Below are 14,141 nucleotides of genomic sequence, written 5' to 3' on the forward strand. Positions count from 1 at the left end.
AATATAATACATCTGAACACTTAATAATTATAATTAGCAAGCTTTGTCCTCAAGGAAAAGAGAGGAAATGTACCTTCTTCCTTTCCTTGCAGAGGTGTGTATAGGGATATAGTTGAAAAATAATGCACATACTGTCTGATTTGGTTTAGACATTGGATAGTTTTGTTTGATTTTTCTCATTTCTTTGTTATTTTTGTAACATGGCTTGGAGGTCTCTTTGGGTAAGAAGGTGATAGATTTGGAAATGAAAGTGATATAAAAACAAAAGATTACTTTTAATAAAAAAAAACACTACTTAGATTTGTTTCATGCCATTACAGTCTTCCTCCAGTACTTCATTTAGATGTTGAAATACCTATGCATTCTGAAAGGTTTACTATCTTAGAATATGATTTCTGACAGTTCCACCTGCTCATCAAGAAGGAAATGTGTCAAATATGGGCTTAACACTGAGTTGTGACTCAGTCACCTAAAGTTTCAACTTAGCTAATCTTGCAAAAACTCATCCATCACCCCCCAAAAAAGTAACTGGGTGATAATCTTTTTATTAATTGTTTTTTTCTTTTAGCTGCAATGATTCACAGAATTCATCTTATTAGTTTCTTGACAAACTGAATAATATTTCTGAATTAATCCAAGGAAATATGAGTGGTTTCCCATAGGGCATAGATCTAATGTTATTTCATTATGGTACTGAATGACCCAGTTGAGAATATTATCATTTTTATGATAATTACCATTATTACTAGTATTCCTATTATTACTGCTTCCAATTATGGAGAGTTGAGGATGGGAAGAAAAGAAATAATTATTATATGACTATACATATATATATATATATATATATATATATATATATATATATCTCAAAGCATCATATAAGAATGATAGAGCTTTTGAGAAAAGGAGCAGGCTATGGCTAGAATATGGTAATGTCCCTAAATTAGTTCAGCAATGGAGGCAAGAGAAATTATCCAGTCTCAGTAATGAATGAATGTCAATGCTCTCCAAATGTGAATAGATCTAGAATCAGATGTCAACAGTCATCAATTTGATAAATTTGACACATTGATAAAAGGTAAAAGGTTTTTTATACTTTATACTTTTATAAGTAACCAAGTGACACATTTTTGGCAACTTAAAGCATCATATTTCATTCTATTTATCATGAACCAAGTTTTTAATGGCCTAAAAGGTTCTTAATTTTCTCAATATTCCTTGGAGGAGGAGGAGGAAAAAGAGCCAAAAGTAGAAGACAAAGAAGGCAGCTAGTTGGTGTTTAACATATGGGACAGTAAAATAATTAGGGCACTGTGGACCTTTTAAATAGTCACATGTTTTTAATGTCAGAAAGTCATACATTTTAGATATAATGTTTTTAAAACAAGATATAGTGGATTCAAAATATCCAGTGGTCACAACACATGGCAGGCTGGAGTTAAGGGGATATTTGGGGGAGCAAGATTTCCAAGAGAGCGATGTTAATTTTCTAAACTGTCTAGAAGGCACAAATGCTTATCCTGACTCTGAAGAGTCATCAAAAGATTAAATGGTTTATGTAAACTAAAGAAAAGGTCAGAGTTTATCACTGGACTCTAAATTTCTTAAACATGTCCTAGAACTCTGGGATGGCTAGAATTAATTTTTATTCCAAAGTTGTTCAAAATGAGAAAGATAGATGTGAAGAAACAACAACACAAACTATATCAAATTTTTATCTTCATAAAAACAAACTGGTAGAATTAATAACTATTGGTAAAATCTCCATCCTCAAGAAAATTCACCCTGACTGGCAATCTGGTATACTAAATGAGTGTTGGTCTCAGAGTCAAGAGGACCTGGATTCAAATCCTCCATTGAATACTTTCTACTTCTATATCTGTGAACAAGTCATTGACTATCTTCACTAGATATATTCTTAGATTTCCAAAGACAAATTAAGACATTTAGAAAATCAGCAAATGCTAGTGCCATAGTTTTTTCCCCTGTAAAAATGTGGATGTTGAATTAGAATAGATGATCTTAAAAGGATCCTTTTCACTCTTAATTCCTAAATATAATTAGATGGTATAAAGGATAGTGCACCAGACCTGGTAATCAATGGGACGAGTTCAAATTCTGCCTTAATTACTGTATGATTCCAGAGTCTCAGTTTAACCTATAAAATGAGGATGATAATAATAATACTAATAATAACTACTTTCTAAAACTGTTATGAGGATCATTTGAGATATTTGTAAAGTTCTTTATATACTTTATAATACTATATAAATCCTAGTTACAAATAATAATTCTATTCATATGAAAGGCATTTTTAGAAAAATCCGACAAATTTTACATCTTGTAGCATAGAAGAATGAGTGTTGGATTTGGGGGTCAAGAAAATCTTTAGACAAGACTATGCAAGTTACTTGACCTCACTGTTCTTCACTTTTCTTATCTGTAAATAGTAGTTCTCACTTTCACACTTGAAGATTTACAAATCATTTTATTCACAGCATAAGGTAGGTTGTTAGCTATACGATTACCTATCAAACTCCTAAAAATATGTTGAAGATCAAATGAAATGTTATATGTTGGCCGGTAGTGTGATGTACACCAGACCAGCATTTAGAGGAAAGTGCTTAGTAAATCATAAACCAACATGAGTATGTCAGCTATTTTCATTATTCAACAAGCACATCATAATTCATACTCCTAAGGAAAAGAATGGTGGCCTGTGATAGCTAAACAGAAATATAATTTGGTGGAAATACAAGATATTGAATGGCTAGATTCAAAGAACAGTTATTGAAGATCTTAGGTCAACTTGAAAATAGAATGACCCAGACAGAGTCACCTGTGCTAACCCTGTAATAGTTTTTTTTAATTGGTAATCTAGAGAGAGAATATTATATTTGTAGAATAAAATAAGCTGGAAGGGATAGATAATGAACTGGATGAAAATGTCAAAATTCAGAAAGGTCCTTAAGCTTTGTATATCACGGGCTGCTTGGGCACAGCAGTGCAACTTTGGACTGCTTCTCAGAACCTGCTTCTTTATTAAAATTTTTTATTTACTTATTTTTTTATTACATTTGGAGTTCTGAGTTGGATCCCTCCTTTCTTTATAGAAGGCCAACATTTGATTTAGATCTAAATACATCCATATATCAGGTCTTTCTCTGGAAGTAGTGTCATTTTCCTTCATAAGTCTTTCATACTTGATTTGAATGATCATATTATTCAGAAGAGTTTTGTTATTTACAGTTACTCTTTGAACAATATTGCTGTTATTATATACAATGTTCTTTTGCTTCTGCTCATCTTATTCTGCATTTTTTCAAGTGTCTTTCCGTTTTTCTAAAATCCACTTGCTCATCATTTTTTATAGTACAGTAATATTCTATTATAATTATATATCACAGCTTGTTTAGCCATTATTCAATGGATGGGCATTCCCTCAATTTCTAGTTCTTTGCCACCTCAAAAAAGAGATACTATAAATATTTTATAATATATAATTCTTTCCTTTTTTCCTGATCAGCATGGGAAACAGACCTAATGGTGACATTGCTAAGTCAAGAGTTATGCACAGTTTCATAATTCTTTGAGCATAATTCCAGATTGCTCTCTCAAACAACTGTTTTCTCATGCATTTATAATAAAATATCAAGGATTGTGAAGAAACTAAAGGTCAATGAAAATAAAGATTTTTTTCGATTCATGTTCAAAATCCCCCTAGCCAAGTAAAGAGTCCTTGTTTTAATAATTGCAAAGGAATCATGATGAATCATACTATGCACCTGTTGAAATTGATAATAAATTTTGTTTTTCTTAAATATGGAAAGGAGCTAACAAAGACCAAAAAAATAGTAAAATTTGAACTAAAAAAAGAATTACTGGACTAGAACATTATATTTAATCAAATAAGATGAAATCTAATAGGGATAAATGTTATATTTGATGTTTTTATTCAAAAATGTAAAAGCTAGGGCAAAGTATGAATAGACAATTTGGATGAAAACAGAAAAAGAAGTCAGAGGTTTTAGAGGACTGCAAAAGTCTTATGAGTCAATCATGTACTATAGTTATCAAAAGAACTCAACCAGGGGAGGCTAGGTGGCGCAGTGGATAGAGCACCAGCCCTGGTGTCAGGAGTACCTGAATTAAAATCTGGCCTCAGACACTTAATAATTACCTAGCTGTGTGGCCTTGGGCAAATCACTTAACCCCATTGCCTTGCAAAAAAAAAAAAACCTAAAAAAACCTCACCCAACTTGAGGTGATATTAAAAGGGATACGATGTTAAAGAATAAAGAGATGATCATCCATTTGTATGCTACCCTAATCAGATGGGTTCTAGAGCACTGTATTCTATTCTTGGTACCACATTTTAAGATGGCAAGCTGAAGGGTGTCAAGAAGAGAGTAGCACCGAGGATGTTGAAAAGCCATGAAACCACATCCTATGAGCATCATCTAAAGTAACTATGGATATTTTAGTCACTAGACAACATAAGGGGATGGGAAGGTGTTTAACTCTATCAGTGTATTTGAAAGAATGTCATGTACAAAAGGAATTAGATTTGTACTGCTTGGTCCCAGGAGTCGGAACAAGGAGTAATGAGTAGAAGCTACAAAGATGTAGATTTGGGCTTGACACAATGACGTCAAAGTAAAAAGCTACTCAAGAGAATTATCTATCAAAAAGTGAAATGGATGCCCTCTGCAAGTACTGTCTCACTGGAGTTCTCTAAGAAAAAGATGGATGTATCACCACTTGTGAAATGTGATAGAGAAAAGATTCTTATTCTTTCCAGTCCTCTTACACTTTTTTCCCCACTACAAAGCCTAAAATATAACAACTTTGGTATACTGCTGTTCTCATCCTCTTTTGCTCTTGCTCTATTGACTCTGCCTTTCCACTGGCTATCCTCCATGTCTGAAATATTCTCCCTCCTCACCTATATCTCTTTACATCCTTTCTGCCATACTCTTCCTATTATCTTCTATTTATAATTATTCACACACATGTGCATGTACTTTATATTTAAATAAATATATATTCTATAAACCATATGCATAATACACACATCTTTTATGTAACTAGTTTGCATGCTGCAAACCCAAACCCATTACAATGTGAGGATTTTGAGGATAAGGACCATATTTTCGCCTTACTTTGGATCATTAGCAATTCTCACAATGCCCAATATAGAGAATACCCTTAATAAGTGCTTTATGTCAAAATAACTAAACTAAACTAAACATCCATTGAGGTACTGCCCAACTTCGATACTATGATTCATTTGTAAAGTGAACAAATGTGCTAAGAAGTATTAGCATAACAAAGCATTCCAGATTGAGCCACTGAGGCTTGGAGATTTCTTAGAAGGAATACCCTGTCATTTTTCCTCACAAGGCATAACTCTGAGTCAGGAAATATACGAAAGTGAGATTGAATTTGTGCCAGTGTTTTCACCCAGATGGAGCCTAGTCTGTACTTAGGACATTGGTTGTAAGTCTGAAATATTGAGAATTCTATTTTTTTCTGTCCTAGTTCAAAGTAAAATAATGCTACCATCATCACCTTATACATAAATAGAACACTCTGCTTTCCAAATAATTCTACAATAAATCATTACATTTTACTGTTACAGAAATATTTTCTGTTATAAAATGAATTTGTGGCATAAGGAAAAGGGCAATAATTTTCTACCTGGAAGACCTGGGTTTCAGTTCTGGGTTTGCCACTTTCTAGCTACATAACTTTAAGCAGGTCACAAACTCATTCACTTTAATTTTTTAAAATTAGAAATAAATATGTAAATGTAACTTATTATAAATCAGTATACTATGATACTTTGGTGGATCAATAATCTCATTGGAGTTTGAGAACTCTTAATCTCTTTGTGTCACAGATTATCTCTTGCAATCTGGTGAAGCCAAAATGTCTCTTTTCAGAATATTGTTTTTTAAATGTTTAAAACTAAGTCATGTAGGATTACAAAACAAGGAAATTATATTGAAATACAGACACACACACACACATATATGTAAGTTATATATCTATGTATATACATATATATATATATGTTGATAATGGACATAGAGATAGGGATAAAGACAGATAAAAATTTGTGGACAGCTAGGCACTACCTGAATAGAGCTCCGAAACTGCGGTCAGGAAGATCTGACTTCACATCTAGCCTCAAACACTTATTGTATGAATTTGGGCAAGTCACTTTATGTGCATGCCTCAATTTCCTCATTTGTAAAATGGAGATAATAGCTATACCTACCTCCCAGAGTTGCTGTTAAGATAAAATGAAATAATAATTATTAACTGTTTAGCACATTACCCGATGCATAGGAAACACTATAGAAATATTAATTATTAATGAACATGATAATTAAAATAACATATACTTTATATATATACAGTTACATTTAAGACATATGTTTATATTATATTGGTATGTATACACACTCACAAATGTCAACTTAATAACTACAAATGAATAGAATATTAGTCCCTTGAGTGCAGGAATGCTTGGCTTTTTGTCTTTGTATCCCCAAAAGCTATCCAGTTTACTTCCAGATATGAAATATTTAATATATGCTTGTTGCATTGAATTGCAGCCAGTCCATGTGTTCTTTTCTTGTTCAAGTTGTTGTTCAACAATCTAAGTCTGTAATGTTTTAAGAAAATGCTGTTTTGAATTGTAAATAGAATTTCTTTACTTCTGGGAATTATCTATAGCAATAAAATTCTAGGTCCGATCTCTGTTTCTACAGAAGGGGTCAACAACAGTGATGATAGGTTTAAGTAAGTTATCACTTCTGGCTAAAGTATCAGGGAAGTCTTTAGGGAAGAGACTGGAACTGAGTATAGTCTCAGAACTGGGATTCATAATATTTTTTTTGAATCATGTTTCCATTTGGCAATGTAGTGGAGCTTATAGTACTTTTCTCAGAATATTTTTAAATGAATTAATATGTAAGATTACAAGGAATCCAATTATGCTGAAATATTGCTAGTAAGTTTCTTTAAGTTCAAGAATTCCAGGTTAAAAGCCCCTTCCTTAAAAGAAAAAAAAAGGATTTTAATCAGAGTATATGTAGTAGTTTTGTTTAATTTTTCCCACAAAGTATTGATTTGAATCAGCACTTTGTCTTTTTTGGAAAAAAAATGATGTATCTATTTTAAGTCTAGGAGAAGCTTTCTTCTTTCAACACTCAACTTATCACTGATAAAAGTTTAACAATCTGAAGTTTTCTTGTTTGCTTTTTAAGTATTCTAGAGTATAGGTCATTAAGGCCATATAACTTGAACACATGAAATGATTCTTACTTATATTGAATTTTTAATAATCCAGTTATGCTATGGCAGCAGGAAATTTACCTCCATCATTCTGAACATTTGTTTTGTTGTCATTTCAGTTGGGTCTGACTCTTTTGTGACTCCATTTGGGATTTTCTTGGCAGAGATACTAGAGTGGTTTGCCATTTTCTTCTCCAGCTCATTTTACAGATGAGAAAATTGAGGAAAACAAGGTTAACTGACTTATCCAGTCACACAGCTAGTATCTGGGGACAGATTTGAACTAGGTCTTCCTGACTCCAGGCTTGATATTTTATCCAGTGTACCACTCAGCTGCCCATTCTGAATACTAAACCTTTAAAAAGGGTTTTTTTGACTTTCGTGTTCAAATTTTAATTTTTGATCTATTTTTCCCCTAATAAGACAGTCATTCTTATGGAAGTTAATTCTTCATGGTGATCTTCAGATTTAGAAGCAAAAAAACATAACCCATGTCAAGGAAAATATGTCTATTTGAGCTTATAAGACATATTTGATATAATGGTGCTCCTCAAAGGAATAGAACAAATAAGATCAGGAAAGAAATCATAGCCTAGATTTGGTCAGTATAGACTTCAAGAAGTAAGACTTGAATTAGACTTTAAGGGATGGATAGTAAACTATCCTCTTTTCTATCCCTTATTGATTATTAACACAAGTTTAATTCATACTCATCTTTAAATTCAGAGAACAAATTTAGCGATAAAATGTAGGGAAGTAAAGCCATTAAGTTAAGAAAAATGATACCACACATAGAGAAACAAAGCAAAACATAACTTTATCACATTCATGTTTATATAGTGCCTTGTTATGTTAGAATTATTGTTTTTAAGCACTTAAATTTAGGCTATGGAACTTTCTGTCTATAAGCCTTCTTTTATACCTGTTCTTGACATTTCTGTCTAGAGCCTCTATGGTTCTTTTTTGCTTTGCTTTCCTTTTCTTCTCCCTTCTACCTGCCTCCCTCCCTTCCTTCCTTCTCCTTCCTTCTCCTTCCTTCTTCCTTCCTTCCTCCCTCCCTCCCTCCCTCCCTCCCTCCCTCCCTTCCTTCCTTCCTTCCTTCCTTCCTTCCTTCCTTCCTTCCTTCCTTCCTTCCTTCCTTCCTTCCTTCCTTCCTTCCTCCTGATTAAGGATTTTTTTTTGTGTCCAGTTTATTCCATTAATTAATTTAGCTTTTCTAGATATTTGGACCTTCCTGATTATAATAATCAGAGTGTGGGTGGAAAATCCCACCTTTAAAGTTCACCTTTAGAAACAAGCAAAAAATAAAAAAGAACTTGTTTGTTTCTAGGTAGCTGAAGATAGGGTTTTATTTTCAAACTTTATTTTATATTGCTCTTTAGGATAAATTACTGGCATGTTGAATACAGTTGTAATTTGGATATATTTAGGCACTGTGAGTATGGAATAAGGTTTCTGACTGATAGCTTACTCATATTCTGAGCTAAAATTTAAGAATAAGCTATACTACTTCTTTTGCTTTTATTAAATGACAAAGTTCAATAGAAGAAGGCTAGTCAATGAATTTGGAAACTGAATGTAAATTAATGACTTTAGCATGAAGTCATTGCTGTTTAGATTGTAGCTAGGTAGATAGAGCATTGGACCTGGAGTTAGGAAGACATCATCCTCAATTCAAAGTTGACTTCAGACAATTATTAGTTGCGTGACCTTGTACAAATCACTTAACTTTGTTTGCCTCAGTTTCTCATTTGTAAGATGAGCTGAGGAAAGAAATGGAAAACCACTCCAATATCTTTGCCAAAAAAACCCCAAAACAAAACCCCTAAAATGATGTCATGAAGAATTGGCAACAACTAAACAAATATTGCCTTTTGACTTGATATACTTCAGTTTAGGTCAATACTGTTGTATGATGCTCTGAGCAGTTTTTTAGGGGAAAAAACATCTTTTAGGGAGGAAAAAAGTGAAAGCTTATATATTTCACACTATTCTTACATTTATTTCTCTTTAAACTCATGGTTTTAAAGAGCAGTACAGAGGTCTTAAAATTGTGCTGTAAATGGATATGTCATTTTAAATATCAGAATTCATCATTTCCCATAAAAGACTTAAAGGCTACTTTGGAGTTGAATACTTATGCATCCTATAATATAGGTATAGGCAATAATTTACTAAGATCATTAACTAATCATATGCCAATATGACTTTAGGCAAAACAACATCATGGGAGTAATAATTTTTTTAAAAAGAGCTGGATAGAATGGAAGTTAAGCCAACAGTGAGATAAAAATGAAGCGGTGGCTCTGGAGTCAAAGAAACTGGGATGCTTTTATTGTTTATTAGCTAGGTAGATAGACAGATAGGAAGAAAGTGAATAAACTTATTAAGTTTATTAAGGGCTAGACACAATGCTAAGTACATTACAAATACTATCTGATTTAATCTTCACAATAACCTGGGGGGGAGGGGAAGGTGCTATTATTAACTTCATTTTACAGTTGAGAAAACTGAGGTAGATATCAGTTAAGTGACTTGACCAGGTCACACATTTAGTAAATGTCTGAGGCCATATTTTTTTTAAAAAAAATTATTTATTTAAGACAACGAGGTTAAGTAACTTGTCCAAGGTCACATGGCTAGGCAATTATTAAGTGTCTGAGGCTGCATTTGAACTTAGGTCCTCCTGATTCCAGCACAGGTACTCTATCCACTGCACCACCTAGCTGTCCCTGTGAAGCCAGATTTTAACTCAGATCTTCCTGACTCTAACCCTTGCACTCTTTCCATTGTACCATCTAACTTCCCTGAAGGGGTTGGACTAGATGGAATCTAAGGTTATTTCTAGCTTTAGAGAATAGATTTCTGGCACTATGATTTTTTAAGACAGGTAATGCTGAGGTTGTGAGGACAAAGATATGCTAAAGAAGAAATTTAATTTCTCAATTAGGAAGAGGACAGTACTGATGGGAAGGGTAGGGTCATAGGATGAGTACGAACAGAGAGAGTAGAATGGATTAATTTTACCAATCTAGGGAGGGTTAGTTTAGGACAAAGAAACAAGTAATGAGCACTATGTTGGTTAGATGGTTGGTTGATGATGGCATGGAAGGGATGGGAGACGGGTCCTTGGATAGAGAGCCATGATACAGAAGTAGGGTAGTAGAGAAGGCCATGGAGAGTCATTAGGACCTGGAAGATCACTATGCCTTTATGATGAGGATGCTGGGGGAAAAGTCCAGCCCCACAGTTGGACTGATCTCAGACAATCTGCCTAATGACAGGACAGAATTATAAAGGATACTATAATATATTTTAGCTTAAACATTTTACAATAAGCCTTTTATAATAAGACAATGTTGGTTGGAGAAACACTCTGGGACATTCCTATACTTGGTTTTATTTAACCTACTAGAAATAATTAGGATTTGCATTCCCTTGTGAAAAAATTTTGAATTTTAACAAATTGAAATTCCATTCTCCTTTATTTCTGATTCTTTTTATATTGAAATCATGGGATTAGAGTTTTTAAGTGTTCAAAATGTTTTTGAGAAGTCACTGATAGTAAATTCAATAAAGGGTATGCTTTAAGTAGCATTTAACTGCATTTTTACCAGGCAATATGACAACAACTCTGTCCCATGAGGCAGGCAATGAGAAATTTCTTCTTTTACACACTTTTAACAAATATAATCAAAATCATTTCCTTCTTGTAATATTATAATATATAACATATGGGGGGATATACTGACAGTATTTGTAGCTCCTTTTTCATAAACAACAAACCACCTGCTACAAAGTCTTAAGGAAATCTCATTTATTCATAGTATAAAAAAATGACCAAAATTTGACTTCCAGAAAGACCTATGATCCAGGCACTCACTGTTATAGAGATGATCAGGAATGAAAAATGCCCCAATGAGGCAAAAAGGAAAAGTTTGCTTTCAACATTTCAAATCCAGTATGTCCAAAATGGAGCTAATTATTTTCCCCACTAAACTCACAGTTCCTTTCATCTCCTGATCCTTGTCTGGCCTATACTGTTTAATATTTTTTTTCAGATTTGAATAAAGACATGAATGGAATATCAAATTTGCAGATGTCCCAGAGTTAGGAGGGATATCTGCCATATTGGATGAGTCAGAATCTCCAAAAGATCCCAAAAGGTTAGAATATTGGACTGAATCTAATAATATAAAATTTCATAAGGTTCAATTTAAAAGAATATACTTGGATTCTAAATAAACAAACAAACAATATTTCACCAGTCTAAATTGAGGAGCTGTGAGTCTATACAACAGTGTGTCTGAAAAAGATTTTGAAGTTTTATTAGACTACAGATTCCATATACAAAGAAACACTGTGAAATGGCATCTGAAGAGCTCATGATTTGAAGCTAGATTAGAAGAGAAGAGTATATAAAAATAGAAAAAAGAAAGTTTCATTGCATTTGACTTTAGTCAGATCATTGTTGACTAGAGAAGTATGCTTACTTTTGGAAACCACAATTCTGAAAGGACATTCATTGGCAGGTTGGAGAGCTATAAATTGCTGAAGGGTCATAAGATCATGTCACGGGATTATCAGCTGAAGAAATTGTTATCCCAGAAAAGAGAAACTTTAGTGGGAACAGGATATTAGGAGTAAGAGAGGCATAATAACAGTCTTTAAATATTTCAGAGGTTGTAAAAATTGAAGACCTAGAAAACTTGTTCTCTTTCACCCCCCAGAAGATAAGAGTAGGAAGAATAGTTGAACATGAAGAGGGGCAGATTTAAATATGAAGAAAGGAAAAATTTCCCAAAAGTAAGAGGGTAGGTTTTTTTTTTTCTCATGGGGAGTCTTCAACTTTTAAGCAGGATGACTTTTAAGCAGGATGGAGCAATTAAATAAAGGAATTATATTCAAGTATAGATTTAATTACAGGGTCTCTGAGGTCCATTCTTTCCAATTCAGTTTAATTCAATAAACATTTTTGTTTATTGTCTACTGAATTGTATGACATTTTATCTTCCCAGCATTATATAAATAGTCCATGGTGTTGGTTGAGGATGTATTTCATTTCAATAAAACAGAACATTGTATATGTGCTCAAATACTTTGCCCTCTGTCTAGGGGAACTGATTTGAGTAATTATGAAGTCCTGGAAAAGTCATTTAGTGAGAAGAAAATGTAGTGTTCTTAGACATCATGTGAAGCAGTTGAATTTGCCATCTAGCCTTATTAAAGTCAAACCAGTGATCTGAAGAGTCTTTTATCATTAACAGATCCACCTACAGTTTTATATTCAGAAAGCTTTCCTAATACTTTGTCCTCAGCTCAAAGCAAAGTTTTGCTTTGCCTGAAACACTCAAAGAAAAAAGTTGAAGCAAACTTTATAATCTACCCCATAATGTGAAAGACGAGCATAATTAGTGGCCATTCTCAGTCAAATTAGCACAATTTCAATACCAGCCTTCAATATAACAATTCTATAAAGAAGAGGGAAAGAAATATGCACAAGCAAAATGTTTACTATGTCCAGATACCATGACAAGAGCTTTTCAAATATTATCTCCTTTGATGTTAACAACCCTTATTTTAAAGTTGAGGAAACTGAGGCAAACAGTTAAAAACTTGCCTAGGGACACAGGTAGTAAATATTTGAGGTTGATTTGAACTCAGGAAAAATAGTCTTTTTCACTGTAGGTATGGCATTCAAGTTTTTATGACTCTAGGGTCAGTACTCTAGTACCTCTACCTAGTTGCCATGAAGATTTATGGCCATCCAATAGGTGCTCCCAGTCAGCCACCAAAGTCAGCTGTTTGGTACTTAAAAAATTGCTTATCTCAGTTTTGAATAATCCAAATCAACCAATACTGGTGAGAGGAAATCCAACAGGAAAAGGATACCTCAGTCATATTCCTACTGAATGGAGAGGAAAATAAGGATTTTAGGAAAGTCAAGCTATATTCTAAACAGGAAGTTTTTTAAAAGATATTCTGACTAACAGAGTTGGCAGAAAAAAAAAGAATTGAAGTGGCAGATATATTTTGCTAGATGGCACTGTAGATGGATCATGGAGTCCAGAGTCAGGAAAACCAGAGATGAAATTTTACCTCTGCCTCTTCCTAGCTTATGGAACCCCAGGCATCTCACTTAATGTCTATTTGCCTCAGTTTCCTCATACATAAAATGGAGATAATAATAATCCCTACCTCACAGTGTTTCTGTGATGCTCAAGTGAGATATTTGTAAAATGTTTAGCTTGGTGCCTACCACATGTTAGGCAGTATATAATATTAGTCATTATAGTTATTATTGAAGGTGGAAATGTTGTTTGAGCAGACTACTGAGAGAAAGTCAGGATGATATTGGGGGGAAGGAAGCTAATCAAGGAGTATTCTTGTAAAAGACAAATAAATAAGGAGAAAAGCAACTCCAGGTCTCCAAATTTCTGACAGGTGAGAATGTGAAGGGAATGAAGTGCTTTAATTTCAACAAAGGAATTCATAATCTAGAAACCCCAAACCTAAAGCCTAGCACACACTTGAGAAAATGTCAACCTGAGAAACTGGATGGGAATTATCTTTGGATGCCCATAATACAAACTGGCTGAAGATAACCTACTGATCTTATCTAGACAATTTTCTCCACCTGAATTAAAGATCATAGAATGTTAGGATTGGAAGGTAATCTCAGGGATCAACCAGTCTAATCCCTGAGAAGAAGCTGAGAAGGAGTAAGGGAAAGGTCAAGGTCCTATCATTAGAAAATAGCTGAACTAGCACTACAGTAAAACTATCTGACTCTTTGGCTCTTTGGACCCTAAAATCCAATTGAAAAAACCTTACAG

General features: G+C 33.6%; 1 protein-coding gene across 6 annotated transcripts in view; it reads right to left on the reverse strand.

Moving 5' to 3' along the window:
- The window catches only part of LOC141508420 (disks large homolog 2), a 2,787,507-nt gene that overhangs the window by 794,055 nt on the left and 1,979,311 nt on the right, over positions 1-14,141 (reverse strand). The gene's annotated exons all lie outside the window — the stretch shown is intronic.

This window comes from Macrotis lagotis, chromosome 1 (assembly GCF_037893015.1).
Source record: "Macrotis lagotis isolate mMagLag1 chromosome 1, bilby.v1.9.chrom.fasta, whole genome shotgun sequence".
NCBI classification, from domain to species: domain Eukaryota; kingdom Metazoa; phylum Chordata; class Mammalia; order Peramelemorphia; family Peramelidae; genus Macrotis; species Macrotis lagotis.